General features: G+C 37.1%; 1 long non-coding RNA gene across 2 annotated transcripts in view; it reads right to left on the reverse strand.

Annotated features, from left to right (window-relative positions):
* LOC122487952 overlaps positions 1–8221 on the reverse strand; it is a 54178-nt gene extending 45957 nt beyond the window's left edge. For both annotated transcript variants that reach the window (XR_006298517.1, XR_006298516.1), the window contains exons 1-4: positions 7993–8221; positions 7847–7911; positions 7680–7754; positions 7155–7272 (exon numbers count right to left, since the gene is read on the reverse strand). This is a non-coding gene — a long non-coding RNA (uncharacterized LOC122487952). The remainder of the gene's footprint in view (positions 1–7154; positions 7273–7679; positions 7755–7846; positions 7912–7992) is intronic.
* Between the last annotated feature and the right edge of the window lie 8822 nt (positions 8222–17043).

The following is a 17043-nucleotide window of genomic DNA, read 5'->3' on the forward strand; positions in this document are numbered from 1 at the left end:
GGTGTTTAGCTATTGAGTATTTGAGAATGCATTGAATTTCACCTTAACATTTCATTAAACATTTATAAAGAATGAATATTCTTAAAAATTAGTATCATGTAAGCTGTATAGCTTAAATATAGGAAAGACTCCTTCACAATTAGTACTCGTGTTTTAGCTCCTTGAATATACTAGCAGAATTCTCAGATAGAGTCTTCTATTTCACTGCAATCTTTTTGAAACATTTAAAATCATTTTTTTCCAAAAAACAGGTTAGAGTGGGAGAGAGAGCGAAAGCATAAGAGACTCCTAAAAACTGAGAACAACCTGAGGGTTAATGGGGGGTGGGAAGGAGGGGAGGGGAGGTGATAGGTATTGAAGAGGGCATCTTTTGGGATGAGCACTGGGTGTTGTATGGAAACTAATTTGACAATAAATTTCATATAATAAAAAAATAAAATAAAATAAAATCAGTTTTTTCCTTTTTGTATCTTGTTGTCACTCTTTCCTTCCCCCACCCCCCACTCCCCCACCCCGCCCCACACACAAATATCTCAATACTGCCTTTGGCATGGTTGGTAACCAGAAACATTATTATATGCATTTATTCGTTCATATGCATTCAACAACTATTTACTGAATGCCCAGAACTATAGTAGTTAACACAAGAGAATGAAGTCTATACTCTATAAAAAGGAAATAGGTAATAGATGAAATAAAAAAGTAAAATATATAGTAAGCTAGATATTGAAAGGTATTACAGACAAAAATAAAAAGAGAATGGAATTTTAATTATGGTGGCCAGGAAATGCTTCACTGAGGCTATTTGCACTGCAATCAAGAAAGGAAGCTAGTCCTGTATATTTACACTAGAAACTGGAGAGGATTCTGGAGAGGAAATGAGTGCAAGAGTTTTGAAGGCAGATTATGCATCAGAGTGTGAGAAGAAGAGCAGAGTAGCCAGTATCACCAGAATGGAGCAACCAGCAAAGATGACCAAAGAGATAGAGACAGGACCAGATTATGCAGATCAATGTAAACACTGTGGATTTTACTCCAGGTGAGATGAGAAGCCATTGGACTATTTATGTGGAAGAGTGACATGTTTGAATGTATGCTGTGTAAGTCAGCTATATTGATAATAAACTATTAGGGTAACACAGAGAATACGAGCTAGAAGGATATTACAATTATTCATTCAAGAAACGATGACTTAGACTAAATTGTTAGAAGTAAAGGGAATGCAAAATGTTTGCATTGTAGATGCATTTTACAGAATCGGAAACAGGCTCCAGGCTCCGAGCCATCAGCCCAGAGCCTGACACGGGGCTCGAACTCCCGGACCGCGAGATTGTGACCTGGCTGAAGTCGGACGCTTAACCGACTGCGCCACCCAGGCGCCCCAATAGATGTATTTTAGAGATAGAGTGAGCAGTAGTTTGTGATAGACTGAAAGCAGCTTATGAGAGAAAGAGTGAGAAATTGACTCCAGAGATTTGGGCCTGAGCAAATGGAAGTGTGGAGTTACAACTCCTGATACGGAGAAGGTTCTGTGAGGAGCAGGTCGGTGGGAAGGGTAAGAGTGTGATTTAGGAATTGCTAAGTTTGAGGAGCTTATTAGGTATCTAAGTGGAGAGAACTTAAGCTGAGAGAAGTCCAGGATGGAGATATCCACTGAAGAGTTGTCAGTAGAAAAATTATTTCTGAAATCACGAAAAAGATGAAACTGTAAAGATAGTCAGTATAAGGATAGAAGGGAAGAATTTGAAGTCTTAGCTCTGGGGTACTCCAATAATTTGTGGTCAGGAAGATTAAGAGCAATCTACAAAGAGCCATAGAGGGAGGATAAAGAGAGAGAGAGAGTAAAAAAGGAAAACCTGAAGAGTATAATATCCTGGAATCCACACAGGGAAACTTTCAAGGAAAAGGGAGTGATCCACTATATCATATTTTGATGTTGGGTCAAATGAGATAGTACACAAAACCTGATTAGGATTTAGCACTATGGAGGGCCCTGGTGATTTAATAAAAGCTATTTCATTAGAGTGGTGACTTCAAAACTTGACTGGAAAGGGTTTAAAAGACAAAGGTAGGAGAAGAATTGGGGACTGTTAATTCAGACAACATTTTGAAAGTTTTTATACAAAAATAAATAAGAAATTCAGTGGAAGCTAATTGGGGACAGGGTCAATAAAGTCATTTTTTAAGATGGGAGAAATAAGAGCATGTTTGTACACTGATATAAATGACGTAGTAGAAAGTGGAGGGAAATGACACAGGAAGGAGAACAACGTCTATAAATAGAAGAGAAAGCCAAGTGGAGGAATTGTCTTTAGATAGGAACACGCTTAAGTCAAACACTGTCAAAGCAACAGATGAAAGGAGGGGCTGTGGAAGCTCTTTTCTGCTTGTTTCTATTTTCTCGGGAAGCAGTCATCAGCTGGGACTTAGGATTTAAAAGGAAGTATTAGAAGTTTGAGGAGAGAAGAAAAAGTAGGAAGTATTTTTCAGGGAGAGTGGGAGAATGAATGTACTAGGGAAATATAATATGATTGCCAGGCAGCATTAAGAGCCCACTTGAGATTAGAGATCATAAATTTAAAGGAAGACAGTCATTATGGTTGTGATTTTCTGCAGCCGTATTCAGCTGTATGGGAGCAGATGTGGAGTAGGCAGAGAGATGGATTTAACCATGGATTAGCCATGGATGAAATTCTGTAAGACAGATACAATGCAAGGGAAGAGGGAGTAATTATAAGGATGGGTCACAAGATGTAAATTGGGTGAATAAGAAAGGGACAATGACAACTGGGTGACAATGAAAAAGTGGTGTGAGCAATTGATTTTGGTCCCAGTAGAATACAAATATGTGTGAATTAGAAAGACAAAAGGTAATGGTCACGGAGACAGATTCCTGAAATGGAAAGCTTTGGAAATTAAGAGTTGTTAGTACAAAGAAATTAAATGCTATAACCTGAGTATTGATTGTCCTGTGTTGATAGAAGATGACCCTTTTAGGGGACGTAAGGTCAAGGCACTGAGAAGCTAGATGGAAGCATTATATGACCAAGGATAAAACGGGAGTAGTTTAGGACACAGTGATTTTTATCTCTTGAAAGGAAAAGAGAGAATGACCTGGAGATACATAAAGGAGTGCAATAAGGAAGGGTGATACGAGCTCACAGCATGAACTTTAAAACGGGAAGGATTGATGAAAGAAGGAGGAAAGATTGCCTGGAAGTGGCAAAGTGCATTTTCCCCATCTCCAGGCCCTGTGGTATTAGAATGTGCAAGAGAAAAAGCCACTCATTGAGAGGACTTTTGAAAAAGAGCCTCCTTAAGGAAGAACCAGTTTGTAATGGGAGTGGTTCTCAACCCTGGCTGCTCATCCCATAAATAGTTTAGACAGAGGATCAATTGACTGACAGATGATAGATTTATTTAAGATAAATAGTTTCCAGTTTCCCTGTTTAAATGTTCCCCCCAAGTTCGAACAGACGGTCTACAACATGTTCAAAACAAGTAATTTTTCAGTTACTTAAATCATATGAATGGCATTATTTTCATCTTCTTTATGCAGTGAGAAAACTAACCACCGTCTTGCACCTTAATTAGCTGATATTACCTCAGAGGAATTACTGAAATGTATTTAAGCAGGAAATGACCTCATTTAAACATTTTTTTTTAGTATCAAGAGGGAATTTTCCAACAATAATAAAGTCTACTTCTTCATGTTACACTAAAGGGATAGGATGGAATGTGTCACGGGGTACAATTCTGAGAAGGCTACTGACAACAACTACAGATAGGCCATGCAGCCATGTAGACCTAAATGTCTACGCAGCATCGATCCTTCGGACATGATACTCAAGAAGACCGGGAAATACAATGTGAGTCCACCACATTAGGGGGAAATGCCACATTCATTTCCTTACTAAAGGTGTCATGGTGTATAGTCTATGGTGAATTAACATACAAATGGTGGTGGGAACAAGTTCAAGTGCTTAATAATAAGAGAGAAAATAACCAAGTCAAATTGATTTTTAAGACTGGATATTTTATCATTTTTAAGTTTATTCATTTATTCCTCCAGACAGCATGTTTTGAGGGTCTAATGTATGGGAGGCACTCTGCTGGCTAAAGAGGACACAGCAACAAACGAACTCTTAACTTCCCAAAGTTTATAATGTGGCTTCTGCACAGTGAAGGAAATAATCAACAAAAGTAAAGGGCAGCCCACAGAACGGGAGAAGATATTTGCACAATTTACAATCTTCTTCATGCTTGTGAAGAATATTTTTTACTCACCACTCAAAAAGGCAAGGTATATGTGTATGCCCTGATAATTATAATTACAGCAATTACCTTTCATTTAGATATATACTCCTAAATTTATTTCCTGATACCTCTTGTGAAGACTCGAGATACCTAGGAGTCTTACAAAATTTGGAATGAGGAACCACAAACTCAGAAAAAACTAGTATTCTTAGTAAATCTCTCATGATTTTTGTGACTTTAAAAGTCAAGAATAAACATTTCTGTCACCCCCAGTAAGGGTGGAGGCAGTTAAAATCAACTCAGATGTCTTTGGGTTTTGTTTTTTAACATGAATACTAATAACACAGATTAAATAAGAATAAACAGAGATACAAGGGTTGAAGAAAAAAAAATTTTAATGCATTTGACCATAATTCTTCTGAGAAGAGGAACAAAATGGAGTAATGTTGCAGAAAGAAATGAAAATCCCCAAGGCAACCCAGAGAAGGGAGAAGAGCTTCTCTTAAAGTACAAATGGGTCTTTGTTGGATTTTAACAAGCCCTTGAAGGAAAGATTCCTGGAGATGTCTGAAGTTCTTCATTTAATGTGAAAATACTTTACACTTTCTCTTAAACAAAGAAATCACCCCACTGGCTAGGAGCCAGAGCGTGCACATTTTTTGAGGCACCACAGGAAAAGAGAAAAGAAGAAAGAAGGCCAGAACTAGCACATTCACCCTCAGGGAAGAATGTGCCCCACTTCCCAGAGTTGTAATCAGTGGCAGTTCTGGATCTTGATTAATGAGTCCTTCCATGTTCCCCGCTCTGCTGTCCCTCTGCTGCTCTACAGTTTCAATTTTCACCCCAAATCTGGAAGTGCGTCCTCAGTGAAGAAAGCCCTGAGATGATGTGCCGGGAATAAAAGGGAAATGCAGATATTGGTGCTACCTGACCAGCAGGAAATTTGAACTGTAGCAACTGAGATGGCCCAAAGAGTTGTTGAAATGTAAGATAAAGTTCAGAAAGGGATTACTATGTCATGTTTCTTTTTGAGGGGGGCAGGGAGCAGAGTTTGAGTTAAAAGCTTAGGAGTCAGTGTGTGGCACACCATCACTTTTTCATTGTGTCCTGCTCAGGGCTGGGACTTCTTGGAGTCACAGCTGCAGTGAGGATTTCTACTTAACCTGAAAAAGGCTTTTGGTGTCAGTTGGGTGGCTGAGCTGGGATAACTCGTCTGTGAGTTATGATTTATTCAGATATGTGACTATGATATTCACAGACACATTAATGCGAGTAGTAGCACCTACATTTGCATACTATCTGCTGAACAGCGTTAGGGCTTTATAAATACAAAGTAAATGAATCTCCCCAAGAAGGCTATATGGCACAGAAATGGAATTACAGGGATGTACGCCATCGACTCACCATCTCACAGCGAGGAAATGGTGGTCCTTGCTTCAGAGTCTGTGCTTTCGAGCACTCAACCATTTGCATCTCGATTCAAGGAAAACCCTGATATGAGTACTAATTATCATGTTCAAAGATGCCCAGATGCTCCTTTTAAGAGAAACTAGTACTTTATAAAAGTACAAAAGGAGGAAGTATCTAAGACAGCAACAAGAACAGGAGTTAAGAATTAGGACTGAGTTTGGAGGCTGCCTTTTGCCTGTTTCCAAGCTATGTGACACTGAGCAAAGGGCAATGTTGTTAAAACTCAGTTTTCTCACCCGTAGGATGGGGATAATAATAGCAGGTTTGCCATAAAGAATAAATGAGATAATGCATGTTAGGTAGCACCTATCCGGTACAAGAAAATTATAATAAACTGTAGCCAAAAACTTAATGCCTTTAACATAGATTTCTCATAAACAATCTGATAGTGAATTTACTCCAGTGAAATCTAAGCTTTCCAATTATTTTACGCCCACAATATAAATTAGAGGACTGTTTTATGTATTTCAAGAACTTGGATATGGCACGGATACTTTTGGCTACAAAAAAACAAATGTGAAAATTAACTTCAGCAAATCCAAATCCGGGCATCTAGCTGACAACATGAAGCAAATTATTAGACTGAGAAGTGACTATGTGCCACACATCAGAACAAGTAATGCCTGTCTTCGTTTGCTTCCAAAACTGTCCCTCAGTCTCAGACTTCTTCTGGGTTACTTTGCAGTCACTGTCCCTGGAGGAGCAGTTGCTTGTAGCTCAGCACTGTGGCTTCTAGCACCAAAGGAAGCTTTCTGACCAGATCACTCTAAGTCACTCTGTGTCAAGCTGCCAAAGACTTTGTGGTTAAGAAGAATGGTCGAAGCCTTCTATAATTTAAAACCAGGGTGTTTTTTTTTCCACTGGAGTGATTCAATGTACATTGTGTGCACACATGTTCCAGTTACAGATGGAGACTCAAATGACTATCAGACCCTTTGGTGTGAGTTCAAATTTCCTGAAGGTGTTGGAATGTCTGTAAAACATCAGATGCCCTTCTGCTTGAGCTTTTTTTTTTTTTTTTTTAATAAATACATTTTAATTCTTTGCTGATTTGACATCCCGCTTTATTTACGGAAAGATTTGACAGTACCTTTGAAAAAGTATCCGTAAAAAATTTTTGAGTCTCTGGCAGGTAACTGATTTTCATATTAAGCACTTAGATCTGATTTGCCTATAACCGAAGACGAGTCATTGTGTTTGTGTGTGTTCCCTTCCCACCAAAAAATCTAAAATCTTTATTCTTGTTCCAATTCTATTAGTCATATTTTACAGAATTATTGGTGAGGTGCTGTCATCACTCTAACGATTTAGTTTTCCTACTTAACCTTCAGAAATTCTTTTCAGAGAAGCTTGGGCAATGTTATCAATGTATACTTGGGCATTTTATTTCTAAGCCTTGTGATAATTGTGAAGTAGCTTCCACTTACCTCTTTTTGCACTAATCCTGATTGTCAGAGACAGAAAAAAAGTCTCCTGTGGTGTTGTGCTTCAAGTAGCAGATGCTGCAGTCCGATGGCTTCCACCAGCTGCCTTTGTTTTTAATGTCTGAGAATCAGAATGTTAAGAAATTGCCGTGAGAAGAAAAATATTTGAAGCAGATATAGTCTTCAGTTGACACCCTGCATTTTTGGTCTCAAGCAAAAAATGAAAACACAGAATATCCATCATCAGCCACCAACCCTGCAGATAGGCTGAAAATGTAGCTGTTTATATAACATGCTTTCAGGTGTATTACTCCCCGGCATGGGATCTCTTGCTCCCTTTCCGATGGCAAAAATTCTACCATTAGAGTCATTAGAGTCATTCCTAAGAATATTAAAGCAATGCCACTGTAACAATGTAATATTACGATGCCATATCATCAATTCAAGACAGGCTCTTCATGCTGTGGTAGCAAATGACCTCCAAGTCATAGTGATTTAAAATCATATAAGTTTTCATTATTTTCTTACTTATGTGACAGGTCTATCAGTGGGGCAGAGGGCTTCTGTTCATCAGTCATTCAGAGACTTCTCTTATCATCATTCCTAAAGAAAAAAAAATCCTAAATGGGTCTGAAAGTCACAAGGAGGTGCCCAGATCCCCACCCTGATACTGATCAGTTCTACTCACAACTCACCAGCCAGCACTTGTAACATGGTCTCTACAACCACAAACGGGTCAGCAAGTACATCCAATATGCACCTGAAGCAGTGGGAAAGCATTTAGTAGGAGCACTAAATGACTCCTTCTTTAAGGAATTCTGAATTTGGAAACAGCCTTTACCTTAATGCTTGAGAAATTCTGAAAAGTCCTGAAGAAGCAGAGGTGAAGGAAAGCAAGGCTAATTGGGTTCAGAGGTTTCTCGGGACATAAGCCCAAGGGAGAGGAACCTGTTTGTTTGGAAACAAACAAACAAACAAACAAACAAACAAAACAGATGTTAAACAAAAATAAGAGGCAGATCAATTTATTATGCAACTTTGTTCATATCAGTTGTGCTTAAAACTACATTGCAATTAGTGTCAAATTTTTAAAAATGTAAGTATAGCATTTATACTTTAAAAATCACACAAAGTAATATTATATGTGAGGAGCACCTGGGTGGCTCAGTCAGTTAAGCGTCTGACTTTGGCTCAGGTCATGATCTCGCAGTCCGCTGAGTTCAAGTCCCGCGTTGGGCTCTGTGCTGACAGCTCAAAGCCCGGAGCCTGCTTCCAATTCTGTGTCATCCTCTCTCTCTGCCCCTCCCCACTCACGATCTGTCTCTCAAAATGAATAAACGTTAAAAAAATTAAAAATATATATACTATTTGACAAGATTATCACAAAAATGTTAAACACATTTATATTTGTGTAATACTACAAATAACAAAGCCAGGTCATTCATTATTTGCTTCAAATTAGCATTGAAAGAAAATAACCAAAACATGATATGGACATATGCTAAGGTTTTTTGTTTTTTTTTTTTAATTTTTTTTCAACATTTATTTATTTTTGGGACAGAGAGAGACAGAGCATGAACGGGGGAGGGGCAGAGAGAGAGGGAGACACAGAATCGGAAACAGGCTCCAGGCTCTGAGCCATCAGCCCAGAGCCTGACGCGGGGCTCGAACTCCCGGACCGCTAGATCGTGACCTGGCTGAAGTCGGACGCTCAACCGACTGCGCCACCCAGGCGCCCCTATGCTAAGGTTTTTTAAATGTCTTTATTTATTTACTTTGAGAGAGAGAGAGAGTTTATTATAAGTCTCCTCAGGATTCACTAAAATGAATAACTACTTGCCAGGAAATCAGTTTTCTTTTGAGAACTATAAGTGGCAGCCACATTTCAATTTGTCTGCTTCATACTTAGATGACAATATTTTCATAACTAATTACATTTTTTATAGCCACTCTCTCTAACCATGAAGCTACCCATCGGTGCTAGATCACTCAACAGTCCCTTAACAGTTAAGTACTTTTTATTGTATGACACACTGCAATTGTGTATCAATTCATCTGTTGAGGAACATTTGAGTCATTTCCAGTCTTTGGTATTACAAATAAAGGTGCTTTGGACATTTAGGTGCAAGTCTTTGTATAGACATAAGCATTCATTTCTATAGAGCATGTACCTAGGAATAGAATGACTAGCCATAGAAAAGTGTGATTTTAACTTTTTAAGAAATTGCCAAACTCTGTTCCAAAGTGATTATTCAATTTTCCTTTCCCTTGAGCATTGTATGAGAGTTCCAAATGTTCCATTTTCTCAAACACTTGGTATAGCCAGCCTTTTTAATTTTAGGCATTCTAACAGGTGTGCAGTAATATCTCGTTGTGGATTTAATTTGAATTTTTCTAACAATGAGTACGTTTTTATTCACCATTTAAACTATTTTTTGAGGTATCTGTTGATATCTTTTGTTTCTTCTTTGATTGGATTGTCTGCTTTTTTTCTCTTTTTCTTTCTTTCTTTTTTTTTTTTTTTTTTTTTGGAATTGATTTGTAGGAACTCTACATGTTCTTGATTCAAATCTTTTGTCTGACAGATGTGTTTTGGATAGTTTCTACCAGGCTGTCATTTGCTTTTCATTTTCTTAACTGTATTTTTGGAAGAGTAAATGAAAGAAATGAAAAATATTAGGCAAATGACACTGAAAGTTAGATATTAGTTTTTCTAAAGGAAGGAGCTGTCCTCAAAATTGCATCACATTCTTTCTGGGACTAAGATATTAGGTATCATTAAGATACGCAAAATTCAAAACTAAAGAAAATCATATAAAAAACACCATCACAACAATGTCCATTTCCTGAGTGCCAAAGCTGTGCCAAACAATGTGGTTGGCTACTTAGATAGGAAGTGACTGAGATAGAAGCCTGTCCAACTCCAGAATTATACAACTTCTATCTCTGCCAAAGCCAGCATATTTCTGTTAGTGTTTCATGATTAGTCTGAGAGCCTAAAAAACAGTGAACAAAAAGTACACATTGGTAAACTTCCACTTCTACAAACTTAACTTTTTTAAGTACTGTGATATTGAGTCTGAAAAGTAGAACATTGAAAGTGATGATCTCAAAATGTCGGATCAATCTTTCCATCCATCTTAGTTTGGGGGACTCAAAGGAGTGGATGATACAGGATTACTCTAAATAACAAAGAGGAGTTGTTTGCATTTATTTCTTAAATTATTTTTTTCTTAACGGTTATCTAACATACTTTTAAATGTTAAAGCAAACAGGTATACTGTGAGGACATTCATATGTATTTTTAAGGTAAAATTTCAAGTTTCTGGAAAATATTTTTTTTAATTATTTGAAAATTTTATGTATTTGATTTGAGAGAGAGAGAGCACATGAGCAGGGGAGGAGGAGAGAGAAGAAGAGAGAGAATTCCAAGCAAGCTCCATGCTGTCAGTGCAGAGTCTGGTGCGGGGCTTGAACTCATGAACCATGAGATCATGACCTGAGCCGCAATCAAGAGTTAGATGCTTTACTGACTGAGCCATCCAGCTGCCCCCAAAAATATTATTTTTATGGTTGATTATTTCAATTATACCCTCATGTACTGGCATTCTTTATTCACTGGCATTTGTCATTTGGGTCTTTCTGAAAAGACAGCTATTTATTGAGTTTCGAGTCAAGGAGTTTGATGCTCAAGTCTTGAGTAGTGGTAAAAAGTTATGCACAGGGTTAATTCTGACTTCCATGTGATCAGTCATAATTTTAAGCTCACGGACTGAGATTAAATGATAAAAAGTCACACCAAAAGAAGGTACAAAGTTGAGGAAATATGTTTATATAAAATATGGAAAATATAAGAAAATAGTAAAATGTAGATTTAAACACAAATATGTCAGTAATTACAGTAAATGTTAATATGTTAAATTAAATTCCTTATTAAAGTCAAAGATTTTCATACTGTATTTATCAACAGCAACAACTCTATGTGTGTTGGAAGAAATATATCTAAAAACAAAGTTAAGAAAATAATGGAAAGTAACAAATAGAAAAATATGAAAAGCAGAAACAGCAAACAAAGCAACTATAGTGATCTATCACAAAGTATATTACAAGGCATAAAGCATTTTAAAGAGATGAAAAGAAAATATTCATGGGTAATAAGAGGTTCAATTGGCCAGAAAGATATAACAATTCTAAATACCTAGTTTTATAGCTTCAATTTTATGAGACAAAAATTAACAGAAATTCAAGGAAAAATACAAAATAAATACAGAATATTCTAAAAATTATGATTAAACACTGAACTATAAAGCAATGACTAAAAATAATATTAACCACAATGTGGTTAAAGATGCCAAAACCAAATCTAGAAAAAATAAAAATAATATTCCAATGAGGAAGGTGTTATCCCAGTAATTCTAGAATGAGTCAACCTTTGAAAACCAATCAGTGTATTTAATCACATCAACAAATAAATTAGAAATGCTATTATTCAGAAAAAGAATTAGCCAAACTTTAATATTCATTACTTAGAAAAACTTTTATTTTTTTTAGCAAAGTTTTCATAAAACTGAATTTAAAAACATTTTAAAACAAAAAAAACCAAAAAACTTTCTTCTATACTAAACATATCTACAAAAATGCATAGCAAAATATAAAATTATAAATTTTAAAAGTCTTTCTCACTAATAAATATTCTATTATCACCAATATGTCCAACATTTTATTGGATTCCCAAGCAATTACAGCAAGACAGAAAAGAAAATAAAATGTCTACGGCATTGAAAGAAACAAAACTGTTTTGCTCTTCACAGTGAGAAAATCCAAAAAATTCTACATGTAAATTATTAAAACAAGTAGGTACATCAGGGCTACTGAATATAAGGTTGTAAGAGTGCTCCTGAGGAAAAAAAAGAATGAATAGGATAGACAGATGTATTTTAAGAAAATGCCTTATGCAAGTGTAAGGACAGGCAAGTATGAAATCTGTAGAGTGACAGGCTGGAAATTCAGGCTGGAATTGATATTGCATTCTTGAGGTTGAAATCTTCAGGGCAAGCCAACAGGCAGAGTTGTTTCTCCTCCTCCTCCTTCCCCTCCTCCTCCACCCCTTTCCCCTCCTCCTTCTTTCCCTCCTCCTTCTTCCCCTCCTCCTCCTCCTCCTCCTTCTTCTCCCTCTTCTCCCTACTTCCCCTCCCCCTTTTCCCCTTCCCCCTTATTCCTTTTTCTTCCTTCCTCCTTCTTCTTTCTTCCTTCTTTATTCTGACAGAGAGAGTTAGCATGCACAAGAAAGGGAGGGGCAGAGAAAGAAAGAATCTCAAGCAGGTCCTGAGCCGTCACCACAGAGCCTGATGCAAGTCTTGATCCCAAGTATCTTGAGATACCGACCTGAGCTGAAACCCGGAGGCTGATGCTTAACTGACTGAACCACTCAGGCGCCCCCAGCAGGCAGAGTTTTTATACTGCAATTCTGAGACAATTGTTTCTTTTTGAGGAAACTTCAGTCTTTGGTCCAAAGGCATTCAACTTATTGAATGTGATTCTCCCATGTTATGGGAAATACTCTGCTTTACTCAAAGTCTAATGAGTTAAATATTAATCACATTTTAAAAATAGCTTCATAACATCTTGATTGGTATTAAATAAATAAATGGGCAACATAGCCTAGTCAAGTTCACACATAAAATTACCCATCACAGTCTAGCACTTGTTGTGAACTTGGCACCCCTACACGTCTCCTTAAACCATATTTAATCTCTAATGACATAATCCAAATATACTTCTGCCTAATATGATACAACTATCCCGTGTGCAACCCAAAATCCACTAATTCTTTTACCAGAAGATGATGCAAACTCCTTGGGTGATAATCCCTTTTCCCTCATATCCTGTAACTTAAATACTATGATGTAAAGTTAACAAAACTTAAATACCATGATGCAAAGTTAATACATCTTATATAAGAAGAAAAACAGTATGTCTACATGTACAGAGACACACACAAATATATTCATAGTAGAATAAGGAAGAAATAGTCATAACGATTATAGTTCTAGTTTCTGAAACTGATCACCTGGTTGTGGACGGTATTAATAACCACCTCTATCCATTCCATATTGTCTTAGCCCTAAGGAAGCATGTCAGCAGAACATGGCTCTTTACCTGCTACAGAGACCCAAATAGTCATTCACGAAGAGTCTAGGCCATTAGTAGTCCTGCCTGAATTGGGTTGTTGTAATTTTCCACCGACTCTAACCACAGAGCATGGTAGTAGTAGGAGATGCCTAACAGAGCTTCTGTATTTCAGACATTCTCTTCCTTACATTCATTTTATAGTACCAGCTCAATTTCCTCTTGGAAATTGGAACCATTCCCCCACCAGTATAATAACTCCCGACTTTGACTATTGGTTTAGAGTCAGTCTTAACTTCCAGTTCAATGGAATCATTCAGTGTCCCCTGGTGGAAGCCTTTCTTCCTTTGAAACTAAGATCTCTAGACCAGCAAAACAGAAAATGGTGAGGACAGGAAGGAAAATTTTTGCTAATGGACCACTAAGGGTAATAGTGAGTGGAGCCACTTCCATTCCCACCCCTAGCTTCTTGGACCCATGAGTCCTGGATATGAAATAAAGCATATGTTGAGCACTGATTCTCAAGATTCCCTTATATATTAATTATATATTATATCATATTATATTATTTATATCTGTATATGCATACTATATATTCTAATATATAGAGAATGAGTTATAAACCATACCTTTTTATATAATGTATGGAAGCATGCCTCACAGTATTAAATATTATTGACAGATATATAAATAAAGTATTAAAACTTAGACAGAAAAAATACACAAAATATAAGGACAGGGTAACATTTGTGTAAGCAAAGTGGCATGATTGGAGAGAGGTATAAAGAGAACTTCAATTATGAACTTGTTATTAAAAAAATTTTTTTTCTGAAGCAAATATGGCCAAAAAAAAAAAAAACACTGAATTTTTCAAATGGGGCATGTGAGTCAATGGTATGGACTGAACTGTGTTCTCCTAAAATTCATATTTTGAAGTCCTAAACTCATTACGATGATATTTGGAGATGGGGCTGTTAGGTGGTAATTAGGTCCAGATGAGGTCGTGAGGGTGGGACCCTCATAGTGGGCTTAGTGCCCTCATAAGAAGAGGCTTCAGAAAACTTGCTCCCTGTCTCTCCACTATGTGTGAATACACCCAGGAAGCAGCCATCTGGAGACCAGGAAGAGAGCTCTCACCAGAACCCTACCCACTGGCACCCTCATCTCAGACTTTGAGCCTCCCATACTGTGAGAAAATAAACTTCTGTTGTTGAATCCACCCAACTCATGGTATTTTGCTATGGGCCCACAAGCTGAGAGAGTCATCATTATGCTATTTGTATTATAACTCCTCACATTTAAAAAATGACCCCCCTTTAAAAAAAATTTCATCACCATAAATAGCAAGGTCATGTTGCCCAAAGAATGCATGGAAACATGGAATACAGCAACAATTAAAAATAAGTGAAGGCATTCTTCAATTAAAAGCAAGTGAAGGCATTCTTCAAATTTAAATTACTACACAAATAGCAGGTATTGTAAAATCCTTGAAGGCAGGAATTATATGAATATCCCCAGTGCCTCGTGCAATACTTGCCATATACCAGTGCTTAATGTCTGTTGTATATAAAGAGTACATAAGTTAAACAACTTCTAAAACTACCCAAAGAAACAAACTTTACAACCAGTGTTTTCTGAAATTCCATAAAGACATAAAGCTACATCAATAACAACTAAATATTTCTTTGAGCGGCTTATTATTATGTAACATGTTTCTTAACTTTTAAAGTTACTATAAGTAACATGGACCTCTTGGTCTGATAAAAGCAGTCTTCTACTATCTTCTTTATACAAATTAGCAACTCTGACTTTCCCTGCTGTCTTTATAACTCTTTTCAATTTCCCTTCCCTAGCCTTCCTTTTCTGGTCCAAAGTTGGATCCTTTCAAACTAAATAGGGGCATGTGATAGCTTCCTTATTTGTCTTCTTTTGAACTAATAGTCCCTAAGAAACTATTATCATTTTTATTTTCTGTCAGTCCCAAGACACATACTGCAACTTTTTCAGGAAAAATGATCACATTTTCTTTATTAACCTGCATCAGACAATGCTCAGATTTTTTTATTGATATATAAATAAGCTATCATTGTAGAGAACCACATCTAGAGTGTGGACCTGGGTGCTATTTCTACAAATGGAGCTATCGAGGAAATTTTAAAAAGAGTGGTTGCAAGCAAGCACTGTATATACAGGTTTTTCTTTCTCCTTTCTTTTGTCTCCTTTTGTCTCCTTTCCTTTCCTTCCTTTCTTCCTTTCTCTTTTTCTCTCTTCTCTTTTCTTTTTTCTTCTCTTACATCATAGTGTTTATACTTTCCCTAACTTTGCAAACGTGTTAATTCAAACTGGTCTCCTAAGTATTCCCTCCTGTTGGTGGCATTTGGCTGTATAGTAAAATGAGCAGCTCCCACAATTGTTAATGCTTCCTTCCTCAAAGGGAGAGAAGTACAAATTTAAGTTTGTGTTACTCCCCACCTGAGGCAAGATGTCTCGTCGTTTTTTGGTGAATTCAAATAATTGCTACAACAGTTTGTTCTTATTTGCATTATATAGAACTATAGCAACAATATTTGCACTGTTATTAACCTGTTTTGCAGTAAATGGTGTTTACTTATGGCCTTGTACATGTGGTATCTATTAAGTAACATCCCCAAGAATGGAAGCTTGCTTACTTGCTAAATGGAAAACAAAATGTCAAAAGTAATTGAGGGGAAATGAAAAGTAAATGGCAAATTTTGACAGGCTTAAGGCTTACTCAAATTATCAAAAATGCAGATTACTTAGACATTAATAAATGAAATACTAATAACAGTTCTTCAGGCTTGACTGGAACTATTTATGGCAAGATTTCAACATTTCTTCACATAATATGACATATTTACATTTTCCCAATGCAGTTAAGATTTCAATTATTAATGTAATACATATTTTATTAGTCATTTAGTAATACTGTAGAATAATTGAAAAATGCAGTGAATGATTTATAAAATGAGAACAGTGATTCCAAGAGACTTTCTTCAATTTAAGCAAGAAAATAATACAACTTTTTTTATAGAAGGAAAACACCATCTTCCATGGCTTTATTATCGTTGAATGTATAGCTCATATTTCAGTTGTCTTTAAAAATGATTTGAGATGGCCTAGCATAAATATAATGCAACCCATGTTACTTTAAAAAATATATACTTTAAATATTTATTTACTTTTGAGAAAGAGAGAGACAGAACATGAGCAGGGGAGGGGCAGAAAGAGAGGGAGACACAATACGAAGCAGGCTCCAGGCTGTGAGCTGTCAGCACAGAGCCTGAAGTGGGGCTCATACTCGTGAGCCGTGTGATCATGACCTGAGTGAAATCTGAGGCTTAGCTGCCTGAGCCACCAAGGCACCCCAATTAAAAATATTTTTAAATGTGAATGATAGGAGTCATTTGGGAAAGGAGAATCTGAGTACTTTGGTCAAAGGGTAAAAGTGGTATCTCACCAAGTGTTTTCTGCTCAGAAAGAGAATTTGTTGTTGCCAGCATCTCATGTGACATCAGATCCAATATGAGAAATGTTCAACCATTCTGCAAGACGATGCTACTCAGAACTTGAGCAAGAGGGGCGCCTGGGTGGCGCAGTCGGTTAAGCGTCCGACTTCAGCCAGGTCACGATCTCGCGGTCCGTGAGTTCGAGCCCCGGTGTCGGGCTCTGGGCTGATGGGTCAGAGCCTGGAGCCTGTTTCCAATTCTGTGTCTCCCTCTCTCTCTGCCCCTCCCCCGTTCAT

This window comes from Prionailurus bengalensis, chromosome A2 (genome assembly GCF_016509475.1).
Source record: "Prionailurus bengalensis isolate Pbe53 chromosome A2, Fcat_Pben_1.1_paternal_pri, whole genome shotgun sequence".
Lineage (NCBI taxonomy): Eukaryota > Metazoa > Chordata > Mammalia > Carnivora > Felidae > Prionailurus > Prionailurus bengalensis.